General features: G+C 45.6%; 1 protein-coding gene across 2 annotated transcripts in view; it reads right to left on the reverse strand.

Moving 5' to 3' along the window:
* The window catches only part of ZBTB7C (zinc finger and BTB domain containing 7C), a 312,607-nt gene extending 295,754 nt beyond the window's left edge, over window positions 1-16,853 (reverse strand). For both annotated transcript variants that reach the window (XM_029061807.2, XM_029061803.2), the window contains exon 1: window positions 16,589-16,853. The gene's annotated coding sequence lies outside the window, so the exon portion shown is untranslated. The remainder of the gene's footprint in view (window positions 1-16,588) is intronic.

Genomic DNA, 16,853 nt, shown 5'->3' on the forward strand with positions numbered 1-16,853 from the left:
TTTGAAGAGCCGCTGCCACCTAAGGGGAAAAGAGACTGGTTCAAGACCCACAGTGGATATGATTCCCTTTGATTTCCAGATGTGTGAATTTCCAGTTCAGGGAAATAGTTAATACGATTGGAAGGTTAGTAGTAAGCAGCTAATACGGGTGGAAGGTTAGGAGTAAGTAGTTCATAAGGTTGGAAAGTTAAAAGTAAATAGTGGGCAAGTTGAAAATTTGTGGGTTTTCTTCCTGCGGAATTCTAAAGCAGGAGAGGACTCCTTTGAGATTCCTCATCAGCCTGTCATCAGTTCGCTGAAGTCACAAGAGCAAGATGGTCTGCCCAGGTGAGACCAAATTGCCATCAGACCATCAGGCAGACAAGGGAAATAATATCCAGTTGGGGCAAACCAGAGGATAACCTAAAAGAAACGTTTTCCTTCTCTTGGAGAGGAGTTGTACCTGAAGCAAAGGCAGGTCTCCAACGTGCAAATCTTCTGCACTCTTATAAAAGCGGACAATATCCGGAGTTGGATTCTCTGCTTGGCCCTGCGGAACAGCCCTGGACTGGAAATGAGGCCTAGGGTGCCTGCAAGGAGGAGTAGCATTGCCTAGTGGATAGAGCATGGGCCCGGGAGTCAGAAATTCATGGGTTCTAATCCCAGTTCCACCACTCGTCTGTTGTGTGACCTTGGGCAAGTCACCTCACTTCTCTGGGCCTCAGTTCCCTCATCTGTAAAATGGGAATTAAGACTGTGAGTCCCATGTGGGACATGGACTGTGTCCAATTTAATTGGCTTTTATCGACTCCAGCACTTAGTACAGTGCCTGGCACACAGTAAGCACTTAACAAATACCATAAAAAAAAAGGAGCACGGTGGGCTAGGCAAGTAGGTCAAAGGCAAGAAGCCATCGCAAATGCAGTGGCGTTTTGGACATTTTGCAGGAGAAGCCAGAGATCTAGTGACTAGAGGTGGAATCACGGAGCTGGAAGTAACCTAAAAACTCAAATGCTCCAGCTCCCTGCCTTAAGGCAGGTGAATTCCTGAAACATCAGAAGCAGATGGTCTCTCCCGATTTGAAAAACCTCCAAGCTTGGACAGTCCGCAAGTTCCCTCAGTCTCCTGTTCCAGCGTTTAATCACCTTTCCAGGCAGTAAGTTCTTCCTTATGTCCAACCAAACTCTCCTCGCATGCAATTAAAGCCCATTTCCTCTTGCCACTCCCTCTAAAGAAATGGAGCCTGTCCACCCTCCTCAATAAGCCCCGCATATTCTTGGAGACTGTTTTTAGCGGGCCCTCATGCCTCCTCTCTCCAGCGTAAACCATCCCAAACTCCCTTAACTCTTACTAGTGAGTGGGTCCGTCAATCATATTTATTGAGTGCTTGCTGTGCGCTAAGCTCTGTGCTAAGTCCTTGGGAGAGTACACTACAATACAACAGACACATTCCCTGCCCCAAAAAAGCTAATCAGCAGAGCCACTCTAACGGACTGTGGAATCTACAACAAGACAGCTGAGAGGAACTGCCACTTCTGGGCTCAGTTTGGAGGATGGGCACAGTTTAAGGAAGGGCACCTCTTGTCCACGTGGTAGCTCTGTTTCTTTAACAGCTCCCTGTGAAAACCAAACCTATGAGTGGTTGGTTTGGGGGACTGATTTGGACACACACACACGTCGAATGAGTCAGGGTGAGGGCTCCAACGCGCTCTTCCACAAGGACAGCCCTGCTTAAAATATTCTTGATGCTCCCACCCTCTCTATATCCTTTAGAATATGCAAAGACTAAAACTGGCCTCATTCTTCTAAGAAGGGTCTGCCCAGTGCCGAGTAGAGCGAAAGGAATGGATGTCATATGCCTCTCTGGTGCTGGATGCCATCTACCACATTTTCCAAAAGCTCGCCCTGGTCCAGGCGGCTGCTCCAGAGTCACTGTGTTGCTCTACCGGGTCCCTGCAAACCACAGGGCTTCTTAAGAGCTGCAGAACTTGGCAGCAGGAGCCAAAACAGAGGCAGAAGCCAGGACATTTCCAATAAAAATATCAGACCCCAAAGGGTCCAGTTCTATATTTGTATCTGACAGAGTAGTACTCCAGGACTATGCAGCCAGGGCTCTCCCCCAGCCCTCCAGGGACTCACTTGGGAAGCAGCATGGCCTCTTGGTTCGAGCCTGGCCCTGGGTGTAAGAAGGAGTTGGGTTCAAATCCCAACTCCGCCACTTGTCTGCTATGGGACCATGGGTAAGTTACTTGACTTCTCTGTGCCTCAGTTACCTCATCTGTAAAATGGGGATTAAGACTGTGAGCCCTATATGGGGCATAGACTGTGCCCAACCAGATTGGTTTGTATCTACCCCAGCACTTAGAACAGTGCTTGACACATAGTAACCGATACCATTATTATTAATAATAATAACAGTGACACAAGCCTACGGCTCTTGCAGGTGTCAAGCCTGATCCACAAGAAGGCAATGAATGTCCCTGCAATACACCATTCTGTGCAGTGTTTGATGAGATCACGTGATGACTCCAAATGTCTGGAGGCCTTCCCAGCCATCCCTTCACTCCTAGTCCCAAGAACAGCCCCTTTCCTGGTAGGAGGAGGGGCCGATCATAGCGGGGAGCCGGCCTGCATTTCTGCCACTTCCCGTCCACCCTCAGGGCACCCTCATCTCCCCTCCAGGAATGAGGCTTCCAGAAGCGGAAGCAGCACGGCTCAGTGGAAAGGGCTTGGGAGTCAGAGGTCTTGGGTTCTAACCCCAGCTCCGCCACTTGTCAGCTGTGTGACTCTGGGCCAGTCACTTCACTTCTCTGAGCCTCAGTTACCACATCTATAAAATGCAGATTAAGACTGTGAGCCCCACGTGGGACAACCTGATCACCTTGTATCCTCCCCAGTGCTTGGAACAGTGTTTTGCAAATAGTAAGCACTGAACAAATGTCATTTTTATTATTACTCTCCCACAAACCTAAAGACTGGACTTGGGAGGAAGAAGCCCGGAGAACAGAAGACCAAAACGATGCCCAGAAAGGATGCGTGGAACAGAACGTGAGATAGCAAATGGAGAGGTGGAAAAATAGAGGGAGAGGAAGGGAGAGAGCGGGAACAGAGGGACCATATCAGTCAGTCATTCCTATTTATTGAATGTTTACTGTGTGCAGAGCTCTGTACTAAGTGCTTGGGAGAGTACAATATAGCTATATAACAGATACATTCCCTGCCCACCACAAGCTTGCAGTGTAGATGGGGAGACAGATAATAATAATATTAATGGTATTTGTTAAGGGCCTACTGTGTGCCTGGCACAGTACTAAGTGCTGGGGTGGATACAAGTAAATCGGGTTGGACACAGTCCCTGTCCCGCACTGGGCTCACGGTCTTCATCACCATTTTATAGATGAGGTAACTGAGGCACAGAGAAGTGAAGTGGCTTGCCCAAGGCCACATAACAGACAAGTGGCAGAGCCAGGAGTGGAACCCATGACCTTCTTACTCCCAGGCCCGTGCTCTATCCACTATGCCATGCTGCTCCTCTATATAAATAAATGAAATTACAGATCTGTACATAAGTGTTGTGGGGCTAGGAGAGGAAATGAATTAAGGGAGGAAGTCAGGGTGATGCAAAAGAGGGTGGGAGAGGAGGAAAGGAAGGCTTAGACAATACATGGCAAGTCAATTCTGGAATTGGGAGCCCTTAGCTCCACTAATCAGCATATCCCAACTTCCCAGTAGTCCCACCAGTACAAGGACCCAATTGTTACCGGTCATTTCAGAGGATTCCAAACCTCACTGGACAGGCCTCTGGCCCGGAACACCCTCCCGCCTTTAATCTGATAGACAACCACTTACCCCTGCTTCAAAGCCTTATTGAAAGCACAGATCCTACAAGAGGCCTTCCCAGACTAAACCCCACTCGTCCTCATCCACCCCCCGCCTCCTGCATTGCCCTGACTTGCTCCCTTTGCTCTTCTACCTTCCCAGCCCCAATGCGCTTTTGTATTTATCTGTAATTTTATTTATCCCTTTGCTCTTCTCCTCTCCCAGCCCCAAAGCACTTATGAACATATCTGTAATTTTATTTATTTCTATTGATGTCTGCCTCCCCGACTAGACGGTGAGCTTTTCGTGGGCAGGGAATGTCACTGTTTATCGTTGTATCGTACCTTCCCAAGCGCTTAATACAGTGCTCTGCACGCAGTAAGCGCTCAAAAAATATGATTGAATGAATGAATGAATGACATGCTGGGTTTGGTCTGACTGCCCAAACATTTTCGAGGGAAACATTGCTGAGGTGGCAGGCTTGGCCGAGGATAGGCAGGTAAGCAGCGATTTCCTGCTCCCAGCCCCTCTCACTCCAAACAGGTCATTCCTAGAAGTACAAGGAGAAACTATTACCAAAACCAGGGTCCCATCAGATCGACTACACCAACTCAAGAGAGGATGGGGGCAAGAAAGGAAGGAAAGGGCAGGACACACATGGATTTCCCTGAAAAAATAGAAACGATTTTTCAAAAACTAAGTACCATCAAACGTCGTTGAATGATGAAGGAAAGCTAAAGTACAGAGAAGATTCTCTTTAAATTCTTCTGGCTCTAAATCTTGGACTAATTTTTTTCTCTTCTCATCTTCATCTGCCCAAGCAAAGCTAAATCACTTGGACGGCAGGGAACTCTAAATTATAATATGCCCAACTTTGAGAGTGACTCATACCAGGAAACAGGGGCTCTGGGAATAATGATTGGGAATTAGAGGGCTGGGTAAATTAAACACAAAATATTTGCAGGTATCTAAGGTACAAGGACTAGGAACACGGCCAACAGGGCTTTTCTCTCTGGCAACTGAAATCTGTCAATTACTTTTTGGACCAGGGATTACGACAGACCAGAGAGTTCCTGTCCAGTGACCTTCAGGATACCACAGCACTTGACCTGTCTTTTCAAACTGCTCTGCCCTGGAGACGCAACCCCTTGATTTAAAAACCCATTATACTGGTATGGTCTTTTTGGTATTTTAGTGAATGATGTTTAAAACCGGAGGAACTGAACAATCTTGTGATTTTTAATATATTACTTTCCTAAACCTGAAAGTTGACTTTCAAAGGACCTAAGGCAGATAATACAGAAACCTCTCTGGGCTGCTTTAAAAGGTAGTAAGTAGTCTTCCAAGTGGGCCAGTCTTGGTCACAGGAAATCAAACTGAAGTTTCAATCCATTAATCAATCAATCAATTAATGGTATTTATTGTGCACTTACTATGTGCAGGGTACCTTTTAAGTGCTTGAGAGAGTACAATAGAAGAATATTACAGACATATTCCCTAGCCACAGTGAGCTTATATCTATCTTTCTTGGGGATAGATTTATCATTTACTTTTGTGCCTTTCCCGCTGAATTAAAACGACCCAGAATTCTACCTGGAAGGTGCTGGGTTTCAAGCCTTATTGGCACAGAGCTTCAATGAGAATACACAAAGTAACAGAGGTGAAAAGGAAACCGGGAAGATCATTAAATCAAGATTTCTGGTAAGTTGCAAGGGAAAGAATTTCTAATTGGCCCTTTCTTAATCTGCAGTGACCAGACAACCCACATCCGGCGGGATAGCCTTGTTTTCACAGTTTCCATCCTGTCACTGGAGTGAATTAAGACAAGTCTGTTTGGGGCTAGCGGATTGGAGGAGCCCGCTCAGCCACACTGGTGATGGTGGTTGGACGAGAGCACAAAGAAAGGTGACCTTCTCTTTCTGCACCTCCTCCTTCAGCGGCAACTGCGGCTGCCGACGCTGCTGCTGCTGCTTTCACCGCCTCAACTGAAATGGCACTTGCTGGGACCTGGTTTGAACTGGAAATCCTAAAGCATTCAGGACTATGATCCACCTTCAAATCCAGAAACCTCTTTTCATGGGCACCTCCTTCAGGGTCTGCTGCAGACAGGGTGGCTGCTTGGGGCTGGGGGCTACTGAAGGTCCCATACCTGGTTCACAGTGGTAAGTGAAGTAGCTCGAACTGGGCCATCCCACCGCCACCAATTTTCTAAATCCTTCCAGTCAATTATATGTATTGAGCACTTGCTGAGTGCAGAACACTGTACTAAGTGTTCCCTGTCCACAACGAGCTTCCAGGTCAGATCAGTTCATACTAGATCACCATCATGACCCAATATGAAGTGGTTATGGGTCTGCATAGTTAGCCCGGCCAGCACTGCCAGAGAGAAGAGGCAGCGCTGGTAAATCTCGCCCTGGGCTCTTTTGCCTCCCTCACCCCCCTGCTCCAAGAGCATCTCAGGGTTAGTAACCCAGTGCCAGGCAGGGTGGGTGGAGCTAAAGAATGAAAGGCCTGCCACTTCCCTTCTCTGAACACTCTGCTGAGGGCTGTGGCTCACAAAAAGTTATCTGTCCCTTCTCCACACCCCAGGAGCTGGACTGTAGGACAGCACAACAGGAAAGAGGGAGTTGACAATTCAGTTCATAATAATAATAATAATGGTACTTGGTATGAACTTACCATGTGCCAAGCACTGTTCTAACTACTGGGGTAGATACAAGTTAATCATGTTGGACACAGTCCCCGTCCCACACGGGGCTCACAATCTTAATCCCCATTTTACAGATGAGGTACCTGAGGCCCAGAGAAGCAAGTGACTTCGCAACGTCACACAGCAGACATTCGGTGGAGCCGGGATTAGAACCCAGGTCCTTCCGACTCCCAAGCCCATGCCCTATCCGCTAAGCCACGCGGCTTCTCGTGTTCATGCTCATGTAGGCGACTGCTCCTCCCTGCCCCTGCCACTTGGTGTGGCAGTGGTCCAGACCCACTCACCACAGCAAGGGAGGGTGGAGCCTCAGGGCCTCGGGACCAGGGCAGTTGCCCCCAAATGGCCTAAACTCCGTGATCCCACCCTACCACATCTAAATTGACCTGATTTCTCAAATGGTATTTACCCATTTTGCAAAAGTTCTACTGCTTGAAAAACACCCAGGGTGGAAACCACGGGGGCAGATAGGGAGCAGAGCTGGTTTGGAAAAAGGCTTGTGCCAGGCCTGCCCGAGCGCTCCCAGACCCCCCACACAAGACTTCTGGTCTCCGGTTAGGGCGTAGGGTGCCGGCTTTTCCAGATTGCCAGCCAAAAGGCCGGGGGTGGAGGGGAATATTCATGGCAGCCAAGTGCTTCTCCCAAAAGCATGAGGAATGGGGTAGGTAGCTGTCTTCCCCTAGGAGATTAGGCACGACTCAAGCTACCATTTCTTATCTTTCTGTGTGCAGCCCACTGCCAAATACCCTGTTGCAGCTTGATCGATGTGGACGCCACACAAAACAATATTTCAGTTTGCAGGCAAAGAGAAACGTATAGTCACCAAGTTATTCAAAAGAAGACTTGCCCACATGCCTCAGGCTTCCCAGCAGACAAGATGTCCTCGCCTTCCTAACTCTTACAGTTCCTAGAGTTCCGCTGTCTAAGCATCTCCCTCCTTTTTCCTGCTCTCCTCAACATCATGCTATTTTATGCGAGGACATAGGAGCTGAATTGTGAGCCATTAATCAATTATACTTATTAAGGGGTCTACTAATTTATTATGGTATCAAGCAATAGTATTTATTGAACACTTACTGTGTGCAGAGCACTGAACTTAAGTGCTTGGGAGAGTACAACAGGATAGGTATGTATTTAGTATTTATTGTTGGTCAAAGCACTGGGATAGCTGCCATTATCAGATTGGACAAAGTTTCTATCCCTTTCAGGACACAAGCTAAGTAGTAGGTAGAGGCAGGTAACATTATTTCCATTTTACAATGGTGGAAACTGAGGCCCAGAAAGGTTCGGTGACTTAACCTAGATCATCCAGCAGATCAGCGGGAGGCCTGACTCCAAGCCCCATGCACTTTCAATTTTCCAACCACACTGGCCCCAATCGTGGCTTTCCTTCAGCCTCTTCTAACCCACCTGAGTCGCGGCCTGGTCTGGACAAGGAAACAGCATTGCCTGGTGGCTGAAACAGCAGGCCCTAGGTTATAATTCCAGCTCCTCCACTTGTCTGCTGTGTGACCTTGGGCAAGTCATTTTACTTCTCTGTAACTCAGTTACCTCATCTATAAAATGGGGATTAAGACTGTGAGCCTCATGTGGGACAGAGACAGTGTCCAACCTGATTACCTCGTATCTACCCCAGCACTTAGAACAGTGCTTGACACATAGTAAGCACTTATTAGTATATTATTATTAACTTCAGGCCCCTATTAGTTCTAGGCTGAACCAGAAGTGAAGCTGGGCCAAATAGAAAATTGGTCATTTTGGAGGGGGCTCTTCCCCATATGCATGGTTGCCCCAGGATTTTGGGGCACCAGCCCAAAGGAACTACCTCAAATAAATAAATAAATTGTGGTATTTGTTAAGCGCTTACTATGTGCAAAGCACTGTTCTAAGTAAGCGCTTACTATGTGCAAAGCACTGTTCTAAGCTCTGGGGGATATAAGGTGATCAGGTTGTCCCACGTGGGGCTCACAGTTTTTTTTTTAAATCCCCATTTGACAGATGAGGTAACTGAGGAACAGACTGGAGTTACCTTGGGGATGGCCTAACCCAGCCCCTCAGGACCTGCTGGCAAGTCAGGCCAAGGAATGGAAAAGAGGAGCATTGTAGCCTAGTTACTCTGGGCCTCAGTTACCTCATCTGTAAAATGGGGATCTGGACCGTGAGCCCCACGTGGGACAGGGACTGTGTCCAACCTGATTTGCTTGTATCCACCCCTGTGGTTAGTGCAGTGCCTGTCACAGAGTAAGCGCTTAACAAATACCAAAATTACTATTATTACGATGGAGAAGCGCCTTCTCCCTCCCACCCCAGGGCAATTTTCATCACTTTCTTGCTCCTTTGGGAAGAAGGGCTCTGGTGAGCGATAAGGGCCTACAATAGGGCCCACGGGGCATATTTCCACACATGTAGCCACCGTGCATCATATTTTAAAGTCAATCGTGCCATCTGGAGTCCATCGCCAAACTAATCAGAGGCCGCAACAAGGCCAATTTGAGAGAGATAGAGAGTTGCTAGCTTATCCCAACTTTATGGGATTTGCTCTAAAAGAATTGCATTAGAGAGAAACCTTCCCCAGGCAGCATCTGAATTACACGAAAGATTCTATGGGGCAGATCCCCGGTTTTTAATTGTTTTAGAAAGCCATGCTTGTCTAAGGGCTGCCAAAGGTCACTGTAAGGATGAAATTGGGATCATCCAGAATCTACCGACTTGGAATCGAGAAGGATTGGTTAGAGCTACTAGCGTGAAGTTTAGGGCTTTCTTTCCTGCCATGAAAATTAAATTAAACTGTGGTGGATCTTAGGCTTCAAGTGCCCTTGATTATTATTTACACATCATGGAGCACTGCAAACATACACAATATCACCCAGCAATTAAGCAGTCTCTGAATAGGCCCCTACCCCAAGAGAGCTCTGCTAACTCAAACCAGCTGAAGATTCCTTCACCTTTCCTCTCAGAAACCCGTCACACTCTTTCAACAGCTTCAATCAGTTCTTATTCCCTCATTGCTCTAAGGAGTGTTTGGATGATTGTAAATGTTTCCAAATTGAGGACTGTGTCTGATTCATAATGCGATGGGGTTTTTTTAAGGTTTCTGAAGAGAGCTGTGGCAAGTTAATGCACAAGAGGAAAGTCATTCCGTTCTAGAGACTGTGAAAAGAAGGAAACAGGAGGCAGGAAATAAGAAAGAAAGGAGGAGAGGATTGTAGGAGGCTGGGAAGCCAAAAGAAGAGTGTTAATTGGCTATATGTATTACTGATCCCCAAACTGGGCCAAACCTCAGTCTGGAGAATTGAAAGGTCAGAGTGTCGGAAAGCAGGGGAAGGAGGCAGAGGCGAACTCCAGTACTAGAAAGAGTCCTCAGGTTTTATGAAGGGATTGAGGAGCACAGCAGAGCTAGAGAAGGTAGAGAAAGGAGCAACTTAGATGATCTGTGGGGATCGAGAAGCTTCTGTGTATGAGGACAGGCAAAAACACTGGAACTCTTCAGGCCCGATCCATAATGGATCCATAAACTGGATCCATAAAGGAGAAAGTTAAGGATATAAAATGACATATCCAAATTCATTAGGTCCAAAAAGGGTTATGAGAAGGAAAGTTAGAGAGGGAAAAAGTGGAAATGTCAGAGTACACCCATAACAGTGAAGATGAATGTCAGGGGCAACCAGAACATTGCTCCTGGGAGCTTCCAGTCGCTCCAACTGGATTTAGGACTGGATTGGCCATTGCTCAGACCCAGTGATGGCAGGGCTCATTAGAAAGGTAGACAGGGTGACATAAATGGTCCAGGTTCGGTCCAAGACAGGGGTCCTGCAACCACAGCAGGATGGTTTCCTCCAAACCATCCCTGGGCTTCAGCATGTCCAGTGACTTCAGCATTCTCTAAGACCTGCATCTTTCTGCCCGGTCAAGTCCTTGCCAGCCTCCCAACTTCCTACCCACATCCGTGGCAACAGCTGGCGAGGAGGCAGGTATTTTCTGAAGAAAGTATAGGGGAAAAAAAACAAGTGAGGCCACCACAGGGATAAAGGGGGCTCTGGATGCAAAATGCCAAAATAGTCTCTTAGGGGGCTTCTGTGGAGGAGGAAAATGACTTCAGCTGTGCATGACTCCCCAGCTTTCTCCTTCTTTTTGAGCTGTTGGCAGTCTAGAGCCCTCTAGTCTGTAAACTCCTGTGGGCAGGGATCATGTCAACTAATTCTATATTGTATTTTTCCCAAGGCTTAGTCCAGTACTCTGCACACATTAAGCGCTGAGTTGATTGACTGGCTGGGGAGAAGAATAAATGCTGAAGGCCAACTCTGGGTGACCACCCCTCTTCATGCCCCCCATGAACCTCCAACCTGTCCTCTTGTATCTGTCCTCAGACATTTTCAGGAGAGCAAAGGACAGAATTGGCGGGCAGCTGGGGAACCAGATTCACCAACACGGTGTCACTTATATGTGTCATCTGTATTTCATGCCTTCCTTCTGATTTACCTATTTGGGATGTCCTTATTCTCTCATTAGACTAACTATAAATTTAAAATTTAAAATACAGTAAAATTATTTAATGGAAGGCAGTTCTCCCCAGATGTGTCCCTTCCTTCCCGTTCCTCCCCAACAGATTCCCTTTTCCCTCCTCGTTGTCGAACCACGGCCCTACTCTCTTTCAAAGAGCAAGTAAAAACTCAACTCCTCAATAAAGCTTTCCCATATTAACCTACCCAGCCTAAGCACTTCCAATCTTTCCATTAATTCTTTAGCACTTCATCATGTCTTGGGAAATTATTGGTTCATATTTTCCATCATTTTAGGAGTAGTAGTAATGGTATTTACTGAGTGTTCCCTGGGTGGGATGCACTGTACTAAGAACTTGGGAAAGTTAAACCCGAGTGACATATTCACTGTCTGAGATTTGGTGCGTCACTTGAATATGTCATCTGTATTTTATGTTTACCTTTTGATTTATACATCTGGGGATGTCCTTATTCCCCCATTAGACTCTAACTATAAGCTATTGGACAGCAAGGCCTGTGTCTCTTTTTCCACTGAAATTCCTGAAATCGCCCAATGCTGGCTTGGCCCTGGGGGGCTGATTCAATACTGTTCTAATGATAATAATGGGGTATTCGCTAAACACTTACTATGTACCAAACACCATACTAAGCACTGGGGTAGAAACAATACAATCAGATTAGATACAGTCCCTGTCCCACGTGGGGCTCACAGCATACGGGGGCAGAAGGAACAGGAACTTTATCCTCATTTTGCAGATGGGGAGACTGAAGCACAAAGTATCAAGTAACCTGCCCGAGGTCACACAACCGGCAAGTGGACTAGAACTAAGGTCCCCTAACTCCCAGACCCAAGATCTTTCCACTTAGGTCATGTTTTCATAAGTTTTTAATGCAGAATACAGTTTTATCATTCAATTTTGAATCCGAATCTGGCTAGAAATGTATGTAATTTTTTTGAATATGGAATAAAAACAAGACAATAACCCCAAGAGAAGGAAAGCACTGTTTCTTTGCTGTCACCTCAACCCATGATGTCTCTCGAAGTCATATCCACACTTAGGGTAAGAAGGAACGATTCCAAGCATGGAACTCACCAATGTCAAGGTCTGATGTTCTGAATCAATGATTCAAAAAGAGTGATAGCTTTGAGTCTAAGATGATAAATATGTATTCAAATGTTAAAAAACACACAAATTACAAAAATCAGGCTTTTTCTGTGATGATAATTTTACTAGTGGTCTCTAGCATTCAAATCAGCATAATTAAAGAGTCAAATCTCTTTAGGATTGATTGAGGTTTTCAAATTTTTTTTCATCCGAGGATCATGTTTGAAAGATGATTTTCATCAAATAAGAACCCCTAAATTAGAAACTAATTAAAGAGATGGAAAATACAAATGCATTTGTTTTTAGTCGGGTGCTATTTTTGGTAGATGAATCATGAAAAATTAAAATGGTTAAACACCGTGGTGAAAAGCATCCGTCATTCCGGGCATTGTGTGTTCCTGTGTCATCCTGGGTATTCTGTGTGTTTCCTCCAAACCGGATCCCACTCTGAGGACAATTTCCAACCACCAACATAGCTATCAGGCCAATCCCATCTCTCAGAAGAAAACTTAGCCGCTCTCCCTGGACTGCCCACCAACCAAACCCATTGCCCTCTCTCACCTGTTTCAGCTCTTGTGAGCACTCTCTCCCCACTCCTCTCCCCTAGCAAAATGCAACTATAAGAGAAGCAGCATGGCACAGTGGATCGAGCATGGGTCTGGGAGTCAGAAGGTCATGGGTTCTAATCCTGACTCTGCAACCTGTCGGCTGTGTGACAAATCACTTCACTTCTCTGTACCTCATTTACTACATCAGTAAAATGGGGATTGAGACTGTGAGCCCCATTTGGGACAGTGACTGTGTCCAACCCAATATACTTGTATCCACCCCAGCACTTAGTACAGTGCCTGATACACAGTAAGCCCTTAAGAAATACCACAATTATTATTATTAATAATAATAATAGTAGCTATAACACACTCCATCTATCCAGTCGGGTACATGAGGATCTCCTGCCTCCCAACTCCCTGTCCTTACCTTGGCCCTGCTTCCAAGGAGGAAGAGCAAAGCAAGATCAAGAATGAATACTGTGGATCAAACAGGAACATCTGTCAAACTGGAAGTCGCATTCATGGATTGTTGGCTCCCACTTGCACGGCTCATTCCAACACCCCCCAAGAGAAGAAAAAGAGAAGCAGCGTGGCTCAGTGGAAAGAGCAAGGGCTTTGGAGTCAGAGTTCATGGGTTCGAATCCCAGCTCAGCCACTTGTCAGCTGTGTGACTTTGGGCAAGTCACTTAACTTCTCTGTGCCTCAGTTCCCTCAACTGTAAAATGGGGATTAAGACTGTGAGCCCCACGTGGGACAACCTGATTCCCCTGTGACTACCCCAGCGCTTAGAACAGTGCTCGGCACATAGTAAGCGCTTAACAAATACCAACATTATTAACATTATTATTAAGAAAAGAGACAGAGAAACCGAGGCAGAGAGACCGAGGCAGAGAGACAGAGACTGTGGATGTGGAGAGAGAGAAAGAGCTTCCTTCAAATTCACAGATCATGAACTGCCCAGTGACCATGAAATTACCCAATTAGTTTGAACAATGCATTCCTAAAATGCCCTCTTCAGACATGGAAGTTGCTGTGGAAAAGGACTCCTAATATAATTTATGTTAAGAGCATGCTCTGTGGCAAGCACCGAGGTAGATACAGTATTCTCAGACCAGGCACAGTCTCTGTCCCACACTAGGGAGGAAGAGAATAGATATGTAATCTCCATCATAAAGATGAGGGACCTAAAGAAGACGTTTAGCAAAGAACTTAAGTGACTTAACCAAGATCATTCAGCAGGCTAGGGGCTTAGTTGGAATTCAAACACTCACCCCAAGCACCTCAAAAATCAACATCAGCAGTCATAAATAAGTTTCAGGTTTCTAGCTTGGCTCCTTCGGATGGCGTATGAACCTTCCTTATTCATAATCGTTCATATAATTCATATATCACAATACTGTTCAGCTCTTTATATAGGCCAACAAATCACTGCCAGAAAATGACAATGCCATACCCCTTCAAACGGCCTTCTATGGCAATCACCCCACTAACCACACCCTCACCTTGGCTCTGGATTCACCCTCAGTTGTCATTGCCAAAGCTTCCCCTTTCTGGTTACTTCCACCATCTTCTACCACTCATATTAAACTAGGGAAAGAACACGCACATCTGCTTTAAAAAAAAATAGTTTTTGTACTAAACACTGTACAGACACTGTACTAATCACTGGGGAAGATATAATTTATTGCCATTGTTCTCGTCTGTCCGTCTCCCCCGATTAGACTGTAAGCCCGTCAAACGGCAGGGACTGTCTCTATCTGTTGCCGACTTGTTCGTTCCAAGCGCTTAGTACAGTGCTCTGCACATAGTAAGCGCTCAATAAATACTATTGAATGAATGAATGAATGAATACAAGCTAATTAGGTTGGGGACAGTCTCTGTCCCACATAGGGCTCACAGTTTTCATCCCTGTTTTACAGATGAGGTAACTGAGGCCCAGAGAAGCTAAGTGACTTGTCCAAGGAGTCACAGCAGACAAGTGGCAGAGACGGGATTAAGAACGCAGCTACTTTGACTCCCAGCCCCATGCTCTTTCCACTAGGCCATACTGCTTATGTACACAGGCTCCAAATTACTCCATAAAACAGATTCCTATATAAGCTGAATAATAACGATATATACATGTATATAACTTAAGTATAGTTTATATATTGTACTTTATAGGTTATAGGTTAAATATCTGCAAATATTACATGTATAAAGATGTAAATATATTTATAATATTTGCCTATATTTAATCTTGCTGCCTCATTTCCTTAAAGCCTATTCTGATTTCTTCCAGGTCCTGATCAAATAAATCCAAACCCATTTCTTAATGATACTGGTCCACTTCAAGCTTTGGTAGCATCAGAAAGTGTGAGGGTTCTCCGAGATGTGTAGATGGAAAATAAGGAAAATGGAAATATATATATATTTACAGGTTCATTCTTCTAAGATTGAAATCCTCATTTGCCACTGTTACAATTTTATACTAAATCTGGATTTTTAGCAAAAGTCATAAAGTCCCAAATCTGTACTACCATTGTCAGCATTGCCTAATGGAAAGAGCACAGGCCTGGAAGCAGGAGAACCTGGGTTCTAATCCTGACTCTGACACTTGTCTGCTCTGTGACTTTGGGCAAGTCAATTAACTGCTTTATGCCTCAGTTTCCTCATATAATAACAATAATAATAATAATAATAATGTTGGTGTTTGTTAAGCGCTTACTGTGTGCCGAGCACTGTTCTAAGCACTGGGCCATGATATGCAAAATGGGGATCCAATACCTCATCTCCCTCCTACTTTCGTGGTCACTGGGCAGTTCATGATCTGTGAATTTGAAGGAAGTGCTTGCTCTCTCTCCACATCCACTCTGTCTCTCTGCCTTGATTTCTCTGTCTCTTTTCTTCTCTTGGGGGTGTTGGAAGGAGCCAAGCTAGAAACCAGAAACTTATTTATAACTGTTGATGTTGATTTTTGAGGTACTTGGGGGAGTGTTTGAATTCCAACTAAGCCCCTAGCCTGCTGAATGATCTTGGTTAAGTCACTTAAGTTCTTTGCTTAACTTCTTCTTTAGGTCCCTCATGTGGACCCTGATTATCTAGTATTTACCCTAGTGCTTAGAACAGTGCTTGGCACATAGTAAGCCCTTGACAAACACCACAGTTATTATCAATTATCATTACAGATGGCTTTGCAATGCACCCTCAGTACTTCCTCTCTATCCAGAGCTTTTCAGGGACTGAACTCAGAACAGAACAGAGCAGGATTTTAATCTGCCCTTCTCTGCTTCTACTCTCCCTCCTCCCATGAAAACCCATTAGACCTCTCCCTAACACATAGTATAGTGCTCTGCACACAGTGAGTGCTCAGTAAATACAACTGATCGAGTCATTGAAAACCCATTGGAAAAGACGGTCAGCGCTCATGTTTAAACTCAGAGTGGACAACTTGTTCAACGACCTACAGGTAGTTGAAGAGTGGGGCCTGGAGAAAGGAGAGCTGGGCTGGATTTCCAGAGGTGATCTTTATCTAGGATGATACTTCAGGCACATCCATTTACCTTCTGAACTCTGTGACTCTATCTGGACAACAGGCTCATTATCCTGCTCTCTCCTCCACCCAGAGGAGGTGGGAAATGCTAAACTAATGGCTTGATATTCAGTGCTCTGCGGTAAACTGTGCTTCATAAGTGTCGCATTCTTCCTGTTTCGTATGGGATATTAACCTTCTCCAAAGGTAAATTTCCCGAAACTTTGCTTTGACTAACATAATGGATATAAACTAATAACCACACCGCATTGATCCATCATCTTATCAGGCAGCTTTGTGGATTGTCTGCACGGTTATAATCTTTCCGTTGCTTGACATTTTATGTCTACTGCAAGCTCATAAATTCTCTCAATGGCCATATCATTTGAAAGGGATATAGCCCTCCATTTCTTTACCTGTCACTACACTCGATACATTTCGTCAGGGGCTGGAAGCCTGGCTTTTTCTTCTCTCTCACCAGTGCTGGGGAACATCTTGGCAGCCACGCAATCCGCCGTATCGGCCGCGCTGCTGATCCGCCTGAAGTTTCCTCTGCTCCGGGCCTCGTCCTCAGTTGCCCTCTCTCTCTTCCTCGGTTGGACCTGCATGCTCAGGGTGTCAGGTGGACCTGCATCTCCTTGCGCTTGCTGGTTTTGTCACCCAGCCACAAGGAGTCTGCAA

This window comes from Ornithorhynchus anatinus, chromosome 3 (genome assembly GCF_004115215.2).
Source record: "Ornithorhynchus anatinus isolate Pmale09 chromosome 3, mOrnAna1.pri.v4, whole genome shotgun sequence".
Taxonomy (NCBI): Eukaryota; Metazoa; Chordata; class Mammalia; order Monotremata; family Ornithorhynchidae; genus Ornithorhynchus; species Ornithorhynchus anatinus.